Source organism: Netta rufina (genome assembly GCF_964035555.1).
Source record: "Netta rufina genome assembly, chromosome: 2".
Lineage (NCBI taxonomy): Eukaryota > Metazoa > Chordata > Aves > Anseriformes > Anatidae > Netta > Netta rufina.
Window position 1 is genome coordinate 155,110,259 of NC_140124.1, and position 10,523 is coordinate 155,120,781.

Here is a 10,523-nt window from a genome sequence, read left to right on the forward strand (position 1 = left end):
GTACTGTACCTTCTGTACTTCACTAATTTTGTCTGGAAGCTGTTTATTGAGGCATCTCCAGCAAATAAAATGTGAAGTGTAGATGAACCTTGCTGGCTGCTGTACGTCCCGTGGCTTACAGCAGTGAACTCTCTGCAGCATTAAGAAAGAGGCAGGAAGGAAGCTCGGTCCCTGGTTAAGGAGATGCATTCAAATCCACAGAATAAATCATTGGGCTCATTTGGAGCTTTTGCTAGATTAGACTTCTGCTACTCCCCTGCAATCAAATTATTTGCTATCCGAGCAGCGAGACGACAGGAAAGAGCAGGAGCTCCTCCTTCCTACACTCAAAAAAGAAGAAAAAAACAAAAACAAAACAAACAAAAATCCCATCTGCTGGTTCAAATCCTTCCCAGGAACTTTAACGGGACAGAAAGAAAAGTGATCTCTGCCTTCCAAAGGCATTTAATAGCCTGACGTGGTCTGCCGCTGCTCCCCTCCCCCAAAACAGATTAAAACAAAAGCAGGAATTGCACGTTTTCATGCGAGGGTAAACAATAAAAATAAAAATAACAGGATGGCAGCAGGAAGCAGGAGCAGCTACCAGGCAGCTGAGCCCTCCGACCTCTTCCTCACCGTCCCCAGCAGCTCCGGCTCTGTCACACCAACCTCTATGATCCGGGATGGAAATGAGACAGGCAGCACTTCAGGGATGCTCCCCTACACATTAATGCTTCTAAATGTACTGCTCGATCAACTTACCAAGCATGAGAGCAGGGCAAAGAATGTGTAAGCTCCCAGTGCTGTCTCCTGGACAACCGATGCACACCTTTAGCTCATGCTCTTCTGATTAAAAGGAAGGAAATTAGCCCAGGGTTGTAAAATGAGTTGAATTACAGTTCCAACGGGGGAAAAGGGTCGAGATTAATGGAAAGGATAAAGCTCTAAGCTGACCTGTATGGCACTGTATGAAGTTGGAGTCCTGCAGCAAAACAAAACGGTCCCGAGCTTGCCTGTCCCACCTCCCAGCCAAAGGAAAAAAGCAGCAAAGCTTCGGTGCAGGAGGAATCTGCACAATTATTTGGATGCATCCTTCATGCCCTTCCTGTGCTGAGCACAATAAAAGACACTCAGGTAACCCAATGCACAGTGTTAGAGGGGAAAAAAAAAAGTCTTGAAGTCATAGGGTACAAAGGAAATCTGATACAGGAGAGGGTTTTTTTAATCAGTTCAGCTGTGGGCTGCTGTGGATCTGAGGAAGCCTTCGATATACCCACAATTAACGTTGATACAAGAGAATGATGAGAGCCTCTCTAACAAAGCCTTCAGCTTTTATTTACCTCTTCCATTTTGATTTTTTACTCGACAAATACTGCTAACAAACCTTACAAACCAGATTTCAGAGACTGTTCTCCCATTTCTTCCTTGTGCATCTCCGAATTTCGAGGACTGTCAGCCAGCGGGGTGAGTTTCAGTGGTTCTCATCCCACCTCCGACTATGCTCAGACATTATTTCTTCCATATACGTGGTTTCCAGCATCATCTGCCTCCATCCACCAACACATCCCTCTGAAAAAGCTTTCAACACCTCCCCTTGCAGGTTTTAGTAGCTCACACACCTCGCAGCACAACCCTCTGGGGTAATCAAACCGCCCCTTGGGGCTGCTCTAATACAAGTGGAGGAAACCAAACCAAGCCATCTGATTTGTATTTATTTATTTTAGATACAAAACCACTTTCTATTTGCAAAGACCTACTCAAAAGCCACGCTGGAAGCAAGACGTAGAGCATCAGGAACCCTAAATGCTGAGCAACCTGCAAAACACCTTAGGAAGCCTTCATGGTAGAAATACCACAAACTTACAAAGGAAAAGGAGAGGAAAAAGGAAAGTTTAAGCCTGCAGTACAAACCTGAGGTCTTTAAGATGCTCAGCTCCTAAATAAACACTTGCTTCAGCAGTTCATCTGATTAGCCATCAGCCACTGCCTGAAGAGGGAAAACGTGACAGGAACAGACAGCTTTCAGAAAGCTGTTTGCTCAGATCCACAGCAGTTCTCCCCCTCCTACGTTAAAAGGCTACTTAAAGCCAGCTATCCATTATCACGCTCTCAGCTGAGTTTCTCCTTCTTCCACCTTCCCATCTTTCTAACAGACACGATAAACCAGTGTTTGAGTGCTGTGGTGCAACACACCGGCCATCAGAGGTTCCTGAATGTCAGCCCTACACACACCAAGAGACTCACCTGAAAGAGCCAGCGATTTACAAGCTCCAATCCTACACTAACACGCATTTAGTTCTGCTTTTTTCAGACAATTTTAAAGCAAAACGTCAATCCTGCAGAAGTTACCATTCAGGGAGACAAGAATCCCTGAAGTTCGAGTGCTAAATAAATACATTTAAAACTTTAAAGCGTTCTTCCATCATTTCTACTGTCACTCCATCCAAGAGATGGAAACGATACAGCAAGAATTTGTTGCAGTTATTAAATCCCAGCCTCTAATTAAAACCTTTTCAAGAAATTCAGTCAATATGTCTGTGTTTGCAAGTTACCCAGCAGTGGTGCTCAAAATATTAGAGCTACACTCGCATGAGATGAGAGGGAAAATGGATTTAGGCTGGGAACCTCACGTGACGGAGGCAGGTATCAGTCACACACTTGCACGTTCATTGAAAGCTGTCTGAAAGGAAAAATCCTAAGCTTACTGGTAAGAAGCAAATAAAACCCCCCAGATTTCACTACTAGCATTACGGAGTGGCATTTGCAGCACAAAAGAAAAAGACAATGAATTCACAGTACCCTTGTTAAACACCTTTTAGTGATTTACTGACATTTATCCAGAACACAGTAACTTGGAGGCGCTGTGTACAACCACCTATATCATGTTTCAAGCTGCAGATGTTCTAATTAAGACAAGAAATGATGCAAAATGAAAACCAGACAACATTTGAATGTATACATTACCAGTATTCTGCAAAACATTACTTTTTTTTTAAACACCACTGCAGGTACTGCCAAAAACCCAGAGGTGAATGCATACACGGGGATTTAGGAACATAAAGCACATGGGGTTGCTGCAAAACCACACTTGGAGAGCACAGAAAGCTCTTTGTCATAGTGAAAGAGACTTTTCCACAAATCCCGAGGCAGAGGAAGGATGGGAACAAGCTGTTATCATCATGAGTGTTGGAGCATCCTACAGGCAGCGCTGCTATGCACTGCAGTGACTGCGAGGGGGAGAAAATGCATCTTGTTATGCAAACAGCACGAAATAACTTCTTGTTTCCCAGAGATGCTCAGTTTCTGGATTTTCCCTCTTCATAAAAAAAAAAAAAAACACCACACATTTATGGATCCAAAACAGAAAATAATCTGCTAAGCCATCAAACCCACCTGGCTCACTACTTCATTTCCAAGAACTCCTCCTCTTTTCGTGCCTATCATCCCCCCCCACATCTGAGAGCTGGGTGGAATTCACAAAACCAAGGTTTCCCCCTTTCAAGCGTTAGTCATCGTGTGGTAAACCATTATATTTAAAAAGCCCTTTCAACAACAAGCAACTACTTTGAAGCCGGGTTGCATCACTACACTCGATATCTAGAATCTAAACCAGTTTTTTGAAGCTATTTCAGCCAATTCCACACTCGAAAGCGCTATTCTAATGTTGATTTCTGGATGAAGTACTCCAGTACCAACACTACCTTTGCCATGTCACCTCCACACGTGTAACACTTTTAATAATACCCAAAGCCGAAGAGTTTAGAGCTTCTGACAAATAAGCACGATGCCATCTTCCTTTTAGGCGTACGCTTCAACCTTCCCCAAAGATAAAAGGTCGACCAACACAAGCATCAATCTGAGCTCAACACCAATATATAAAAAACAGGTTTTAAATGTACAAGGCAGATTAGTTCCTAGACCATATTCCTCTTTTTCAATAGCCAGAAGAGTTTACGGTCCTGTGAGATAAAATGTTTTCCAGCAGCTAGCCAAGTGCATCCTCCCTCTTTTTTTTTTTTTTGTTTTGTTTATAATACCCCAGATTTTACCTCCACTGAATTTATTCCATGAGCTCCAGCCCCAAATGTACACGTACAAATTCTTTACAAACTCTCTGCTACAAACCCTGCTCTAAGAAATCCAAAGGCTCTACTTTTCATCCCATAAATCCCACTGTGGGGACAAGGGCGTCCCCAAACAGAGATGTGCAAGGGTAACAGCCCGATTTTGGAGGTAACAAAAAAGGAGATGGGTGGAGAAAGGAAGCGGTGGAAATTTGGACAGGGCCAACACCAATAAGATAACACACTGTTCTCGATGGCTACGTAACCGGATTTGCTGGCCCCCGTCCAGCTGTGCTCTTGACCTTACCCCAGGTTTCATAAAATCAGAGATGCTGAAGGCAGATTAGCCGCGAGGAATGCGGGACTTTTCCACTTAGCACAATAAAAAAGAAAAAAAAAGTTTGAAACAGCCAAAGACTAAAATAATCTGTATTTTTAAGGGGCATCGCAACACCGCTTTCAAGCTAGCCCATTAAATCCCACTTTTCCCATTTACTTCAGCAGGGATCCCCAAGTGTTTCTCCCTTCAAGGGAACTTTTTGTTCGGTGCCAGTGTTACAGCACCGCTATTATTCTCATCAAACAGCCAAAAACGGAGCTGGAGGCTGACGCTGCAGCAGCCTGACCGCGGTGCTGGGGCCTGTGGGACACGCTCGGCTTCCAGGGCACTTGGACGAGACCGAGGGCAAGTCGGCGGACACAGGAGCAACACGGCAAACTGCAGTCTTTCAGCCAAAAAGAGAAGAAAGGGGGGAAAAAAAAATCAAATAGGCAACCCCCCTGCTCCAAACCAGCATCATCTGAGTAAAGGAAGTTTGGGAGAATGGATGAGAACGGGCTTTGTGCGGCGTGCGTCCCAAAAGGGGACCCGGGAACGGAGCAGATACACTCGGTTACAGCTGCAGAAGTCAATGGCTGGTGTAGTGCAGAATCGGGTTTACAGAAAGGGAAATTAAAAGGAAGAAATCCAGTTTCTCCGAGCGCCACAAAGGCTCTGCTGCAACCCGTGTGGCGGACCCCCAAGGCAAGCTGAGGGGCGCTCCCCGTTCCCTGCCCCAAATCCTACCCCGTGTGCAGGACCAGGGGGGCTGCCACCGCTTCTCCCTGGACCTAACCCTGCTCTCCAGAGGGTGCAGGCAAGGAACAAAAACCACCAAACCCAAAAGACAAAAAAAAAGCGGAGAAGAAAGAAACCTCCACGCTCCCACCCCATTCTCCGACCAGGGCTCCCCCAGCACGCCTTGTGGGGACGAAGGGGGGGATCCGGGCGGCCAAGGGGCCACCACCCCCTCCTCTTCCTCGTCCTCCTCCCTTCCTTTTTTTCCCCTTTCTTTTCCCTTCCCTTCCCCTTTGTTTACTTTAGGGACCGGCCCCGCTCCGCCCGGCCCCGCGTCCCGCAGCATCCGCCGGGACCGGCCCTGGGCGACGGAGGGAGGGAAGGGGGCGAGGAAAAGGGGCAGGGGGCGAGAAGAAGAAGCAGGGGACGAGGAGGAGGAGGAGGAGGGAAGGAGAAGGAGAAGGAAGGAAGGGCGATGCAGCAGCTCCCCTCTCCCCCTTGCCCCTTTTTCCCTTCCACGCCGCCCAGCGGGGCAGGGAAGCGGCTTCGCCCGCAGCCCCCCGCTATGGGCTCCCGGAGCTGTGTGGGGGGGTCTGGGGATGTGGGGGTCCCCCTAGGGGTCTGGGAAGACCCTAAAGGGTGTGTGGGTGCCCCATAGATGGGTATGGGTGCCCCAAGGGTGGATATGGGCGCCCCAAGGGGGGGGGGTCTCCAGTTCCCCCCCTCCCCCCCCGGTGCCGCTGCCGCCTCCTGCGCGGAAAGAAGGGGAGGGAAAAGGGGGGGTTATCTCCTCCTTCCTCCCCCTCCCTCCTCTTCCTCACCCCCCCTCAGGGCCCGTTATGTAAGTTCAGGCCGCCTGGCCCCTTATGCTTGCGGTCCCCCCCCCCACCCCAACCTCCTTCCCCAAGCCTCCAGCACTCACCGCGCTGCGGGCAGCCGCCTCCGGCCAGCTGGCCCGGAGGAGGGGCGGCGAGCGAGTAGGCGGGGAGGAAGAAGAGGAGGAGGAGGAAGAAGAAGAAAAAGCCGTGAAATCGCCCTGCCAGCCCCGCTGTCGGTGGCTCTGCGCGGCGGGGCGGGCGGCAGCCTCCTCCCTCCTGCCCCCCCCACCCGCTGCCTGCCTCTCCCCCTGCCCCGGCCACCCCAAGGCCTCTCCCCCGCCCTCCCGGCGCGCTGCACCATGGGATGCGCCGCTGCCCTCTCCCTCCCCGCACTAACATGGCCGCGGGGAAGGAGGGGAGGGGAAAGGGAAAGGAGAAAAAGGGAGAAAAAAGGGTCCGGTTGCCTCCCCTCTCGCCCCCCCTGTAAGGGGAGAGCCCCGCCTCGCCCGCGCAAGCGCCTCTATGGAGGCAGCCCCCTCCTGGAGGGGTTTGGGGGGTCAGTGGTTGCTGCTAGCCCCCCAGGTGCACACAGGGTTGGGGGGAAAAGTAAAGGGGTGAGGGTGGGAGAAGGGAGGTTTCATCCTGTGTCCTCCCTCCTGAGTGGTAGGGGTAGCTCTGCATGCTCAGCTGGTGTTCTCAGTGCGTCTGTGTTTGTTTTACTGAAAGATCACAGAATCACAGAATTTCTAGGTTGGAAGAGACCTCAAGATCATCGAGTCCAACCTCTGACCTAACACTAACAGTCCCCACTAAACCATATCCCTAAGCTCTACATCTAAACGTCTTTTAAAGACTTCCAGGTATGGTGACTCCACCACTTCCCTGGGCAGCCTGATGCTGGAGCGTGTACAAAGGAAAAGCATGAAGCTGGTGAAGGGGCTAGAAAACATGAAATGAGGGAACCAGGGTTTAGTCTGGAGAAAAGGAGGCTGAAGGGAGACCTCATAGAATATCCCAAATAGGAAAGGACCCATAAGGATCATTGAGCCCAGCTCCTGGCTCCACACAGGTCTACCCAAAAATTCAGACCATATGACTTAGAGCACAGTCCAAATGCTTCTTAAAATCTTGACAGGCTTGGTGTTGTGACTACGTCCCTGGGGAGCCTGATAAGTGTGCGACACCCTTTTTGGTGAAGAATCTTTTCCTAATATCCAGCCTGAACCTCCCCTGTCGCAGCTTGACACCGTTCCCAAGGGTCCTATCACTTGCCCCTAAAGAGAAGAGATTGGTGCCTGCCCCTCTGCTCCTCCTCATGAGGAAGCTGTACACTGCCATGAGGTTTCCTTTCAGCCTTCTCTTTTCCAGGCTGAACAGGCCAAGGGACCTCAGCCACTCCTCGAACATCTTCCCCTCTAGGCCCTTCACCATCTTTGTAGCCCTAACCTCATTGCTCTCTACAACTACCTGAGAGGGGGTTGTAGCCAGCTGGGTGTCAGTCTCTTTTCTTAGGTGACAAGTGAAAGGGCACAAGGAAACTGCCTCAGATTGTGCCAGAGGAGGTTTAGATTAGATATCAGGAAGAATTTCTTCATGCAAAGGGTGGTTAGGCACTGGGACAGGCTGCACAGGGAAGTGGTGGAGTCCCCACCCCTGGAGGTATTTAAGGGATGCGTGGATGTGGTGCTTAGGGACATGGTTTAGTGGTAGACTTGTAGTGTTGGCTGATGGTTGGGCTTGGTGATATTACCTCTCATTATCCTCTCATCATTTCACTGGGCACAACTGAAAGGAGACCAGCTCCAGCCTCTTGACACTCTCCCCTCAGATATTTATACACATCGAAGAGGTCTTCCTTCAGTCTTCTCTTTTCCAGGCTAACCAGGCCCAGTTCTCTCAGCCTGTCCTTGTACAACAGGTGCTTCAGTCCTCTAATCATTTTAATTGCCCTGATGACGCATCAAGACAGAATATTATTTTTCAAGGAGATACTTAAGCATGGCAACAGTGTTTGCATGCTTGTCAGTCATTGCATATATTCAACAACTGAAGTTTGAAGCAGCCACTTTAAAAATCCTTATTATATCTCTCACCTTTAGTGGCAGTTGAGCCTGAGAAGCCCAGGCAGACCCAGCTTGAGCAGGTCCCAAGCTCTCACCTCTGTGGAAGTTGCCCCTGTGGCTGGAAATGGAAGGTAGGATGCTTCAGTGGGAGCGTGTATCTACAGCTGAGCTAGTTGGCTGGGTTTTCTTTGTCATCAATGGAGCACGGGTCGATGCAGTCAATGGAATTTAGGCTGACTCATCAGATCAAACGTCGGTAGTTTGCTTTAGGGCAAGACAAGTCATGCTCTAAACCTCGCTGACCGGGTTGATTAGCTTTCCAGGTACTATAAGGAAACAAGGGAGCCATGCTAAACAAATAGATGCCTAGATTGTAAATAGCTACTTCAAATCAGGTGAATCCCAACTAAAATGTCCCAAGCCCCTATGGGACCCAATCTATCAGGTAAGCTCTGAACACAATACAAATACACTGAGCGCTGTGTAAAAATAAGTCCTAGAAACTTTAAACACAGGTGCAGCATTACCATCAACCTTTTATAGAAGAATTGGGCCATTAGGCTGCCAAAAAATGGGAGACGCAGTGACTTCCTTAGCTTATGGGGTTTGTACATGAATCTGCCAGTCTCCTGGGAGTCCTTGGCTCAGCAGGCTGTAGGCTAGACAGGATAGCTGATACTCTCTACCCTTTCAGCCAAAGCTGGACCACTATGCAGAAATGAAAGAAGGAAGGAAGGAAGGAAGAATGATTTCAGTTATTTTATAATTATTGGTCTGGGGATCACTATTGATGCTCTTGCCAAAAAAAAGGTAGAAATACACTAATTAAAATTACTGATGACAGAAAGTTGGGAGACATCAATAAAGAGGATGTTCACAGTAACACACAGGAAAAATTGAATGCTCTTGGGAACTGGGATAGTAAAAATGGAAGGAAGTGCATGAGTAAAAACAGAAGCATATTTTGTGTAATAGGCAGGGAAGGGAGTGGAGGTACATTACTGGAAAGGGAAAATGTATCTTCATAAATTTTTATGATATTTTTACTAGTGGTAACAGGGAATTGCACTAAATGACCCATCCAAGCATTTGATCCCAATTATTGTTTCCTTTTGTCTCAGCCTTCATCCAAAGACATCATAGTGCACTAGCCTCCCAACAAACTTGTGAAGAGGATATTGTTATCGCTATTTTTTACAGTGGTAAGTTGAGACAGTATTTGAGTTGCCACATGCACGCAGTGTTCACTGGCTGAACAGGCCTGAAAGCAAATAGCTCCTCTCCAGAGCTGTATCTTTAGCATGTAAGGCAGTAACAATACGCACTTCCTATGACACATAGTACATCCTACTGTTTTGATACACAGGTTTAATAAACATTCTTGTTTCAGGTAGCTTTTCACATATCTTTGCTCTAATAAATGGTGACTATTCCCGAGTATTTATACCTTCATTGTCCGCAGATTCTCTGGGAAGCATCAGTGTACCAATTCTCCCCATTTTATGGATGCAGTACTCCAAGTGAGCTCTCACAAGAGCAGAGTAGAGGGGGACATCTCTCATTACTGATCTCCACGTGAACATTAAGCCACTGACCACAACTCTTTGAGTGTGAGCACCCAGCCAATTCCTTACCTGAGTGGTCCGTCCATCAGATCCCTGTCTCTTCAATTTAGAGACAAGGATATTGTGTGGGATGGTGTCAAATGCTTTGCACAAGCCCATCAGTTGCTCTTCTCTTATCAACCCTGCTGTAGAAAGCCACCGTAATTGTCAGGCACGAGTATCAAATTGATGTCTTCTACCAATTCCTGAAAAGTGGTTGTTTTATATCCTAGTGAAATTACTTTTTGTTGGCTTCTCATTGCTTTGTCCATCAGCAAAATATTAAAACAGAAGCATTCAGCAACATGCCTATTTTGATAAAACACTTGATGGGAAATCTCTCTCACCTTACAGAATGCAATTTTTATTCAATTGTAGAGGAAGTTCCATAAAAGTTGTTGACTGAAGCTCTCAGCTGGGAGAGGGGAGCTATGTTCAAGTTTAAATCCAATGACAAGTTAAACAGTTAACCCAGAATAAAAGCATCAGCAGAAATTCATCACACATTAGGATGATAGTCATGGTTTCTGTATGGACAATAAGGCATTCATTTTCAGATCTTTGCTGTTTGTAGTTGCCTTTTTTCCCCCTCTAACTCCATGTTCTCATCCAAACTAATAATTGCATTTCAGAAAGACAGGCACTTCAGAAGTTCATCCATCCTACCTACTGAGAAAACAACGAATCCCTCTCTGATTGGATCTATTTTTCTCAACTGACTGCTCGAGAGCTTAGGTAATGAGCCTAAATCTGTACACAAATAACCTTTTATGAGATATGACTTACACCTTGGGCTTTTAAGATTCTTGTTTTCTTCTATTCCTTGAAAATATGTACAGAAAAGTAAAATAACTTGCTTGCCAGCTCTGTCTCCACAGAGGTTGTTGGTAGGTGGAAACGAGACTTTCCTCTGTAAGTCATTATTGAACAATTAATAT

At 47.4% G+C, this 10,523-nt stretch overlaps 1 protein-coding gene across 3 annotated transcripts in view; it reads right to left on the bottom strand.

The window, feature by feature from the left end:
* The window catches only part of PTK2 (protein tyrosine kinase 2), a 191,577-nt gene extending 185,378 nt beyond the window's left edge, over window positions 1-6,199 (bottom strand). For all 3 annotated transcript variants that reach the window (XM_084282052.1, XM_084282050.1, XM_084282051.1), the window contains exon 1: window positions 6,023-6,199. The gene's annotated coding sequence lies outside the window, so the exon portion shown is untranslated. The remainder of the gene's footprint in view (window positions 1-6,022) is intronic.
* Window positions 6,200-10,523: the final 4,324 nt, after the last annotated feature.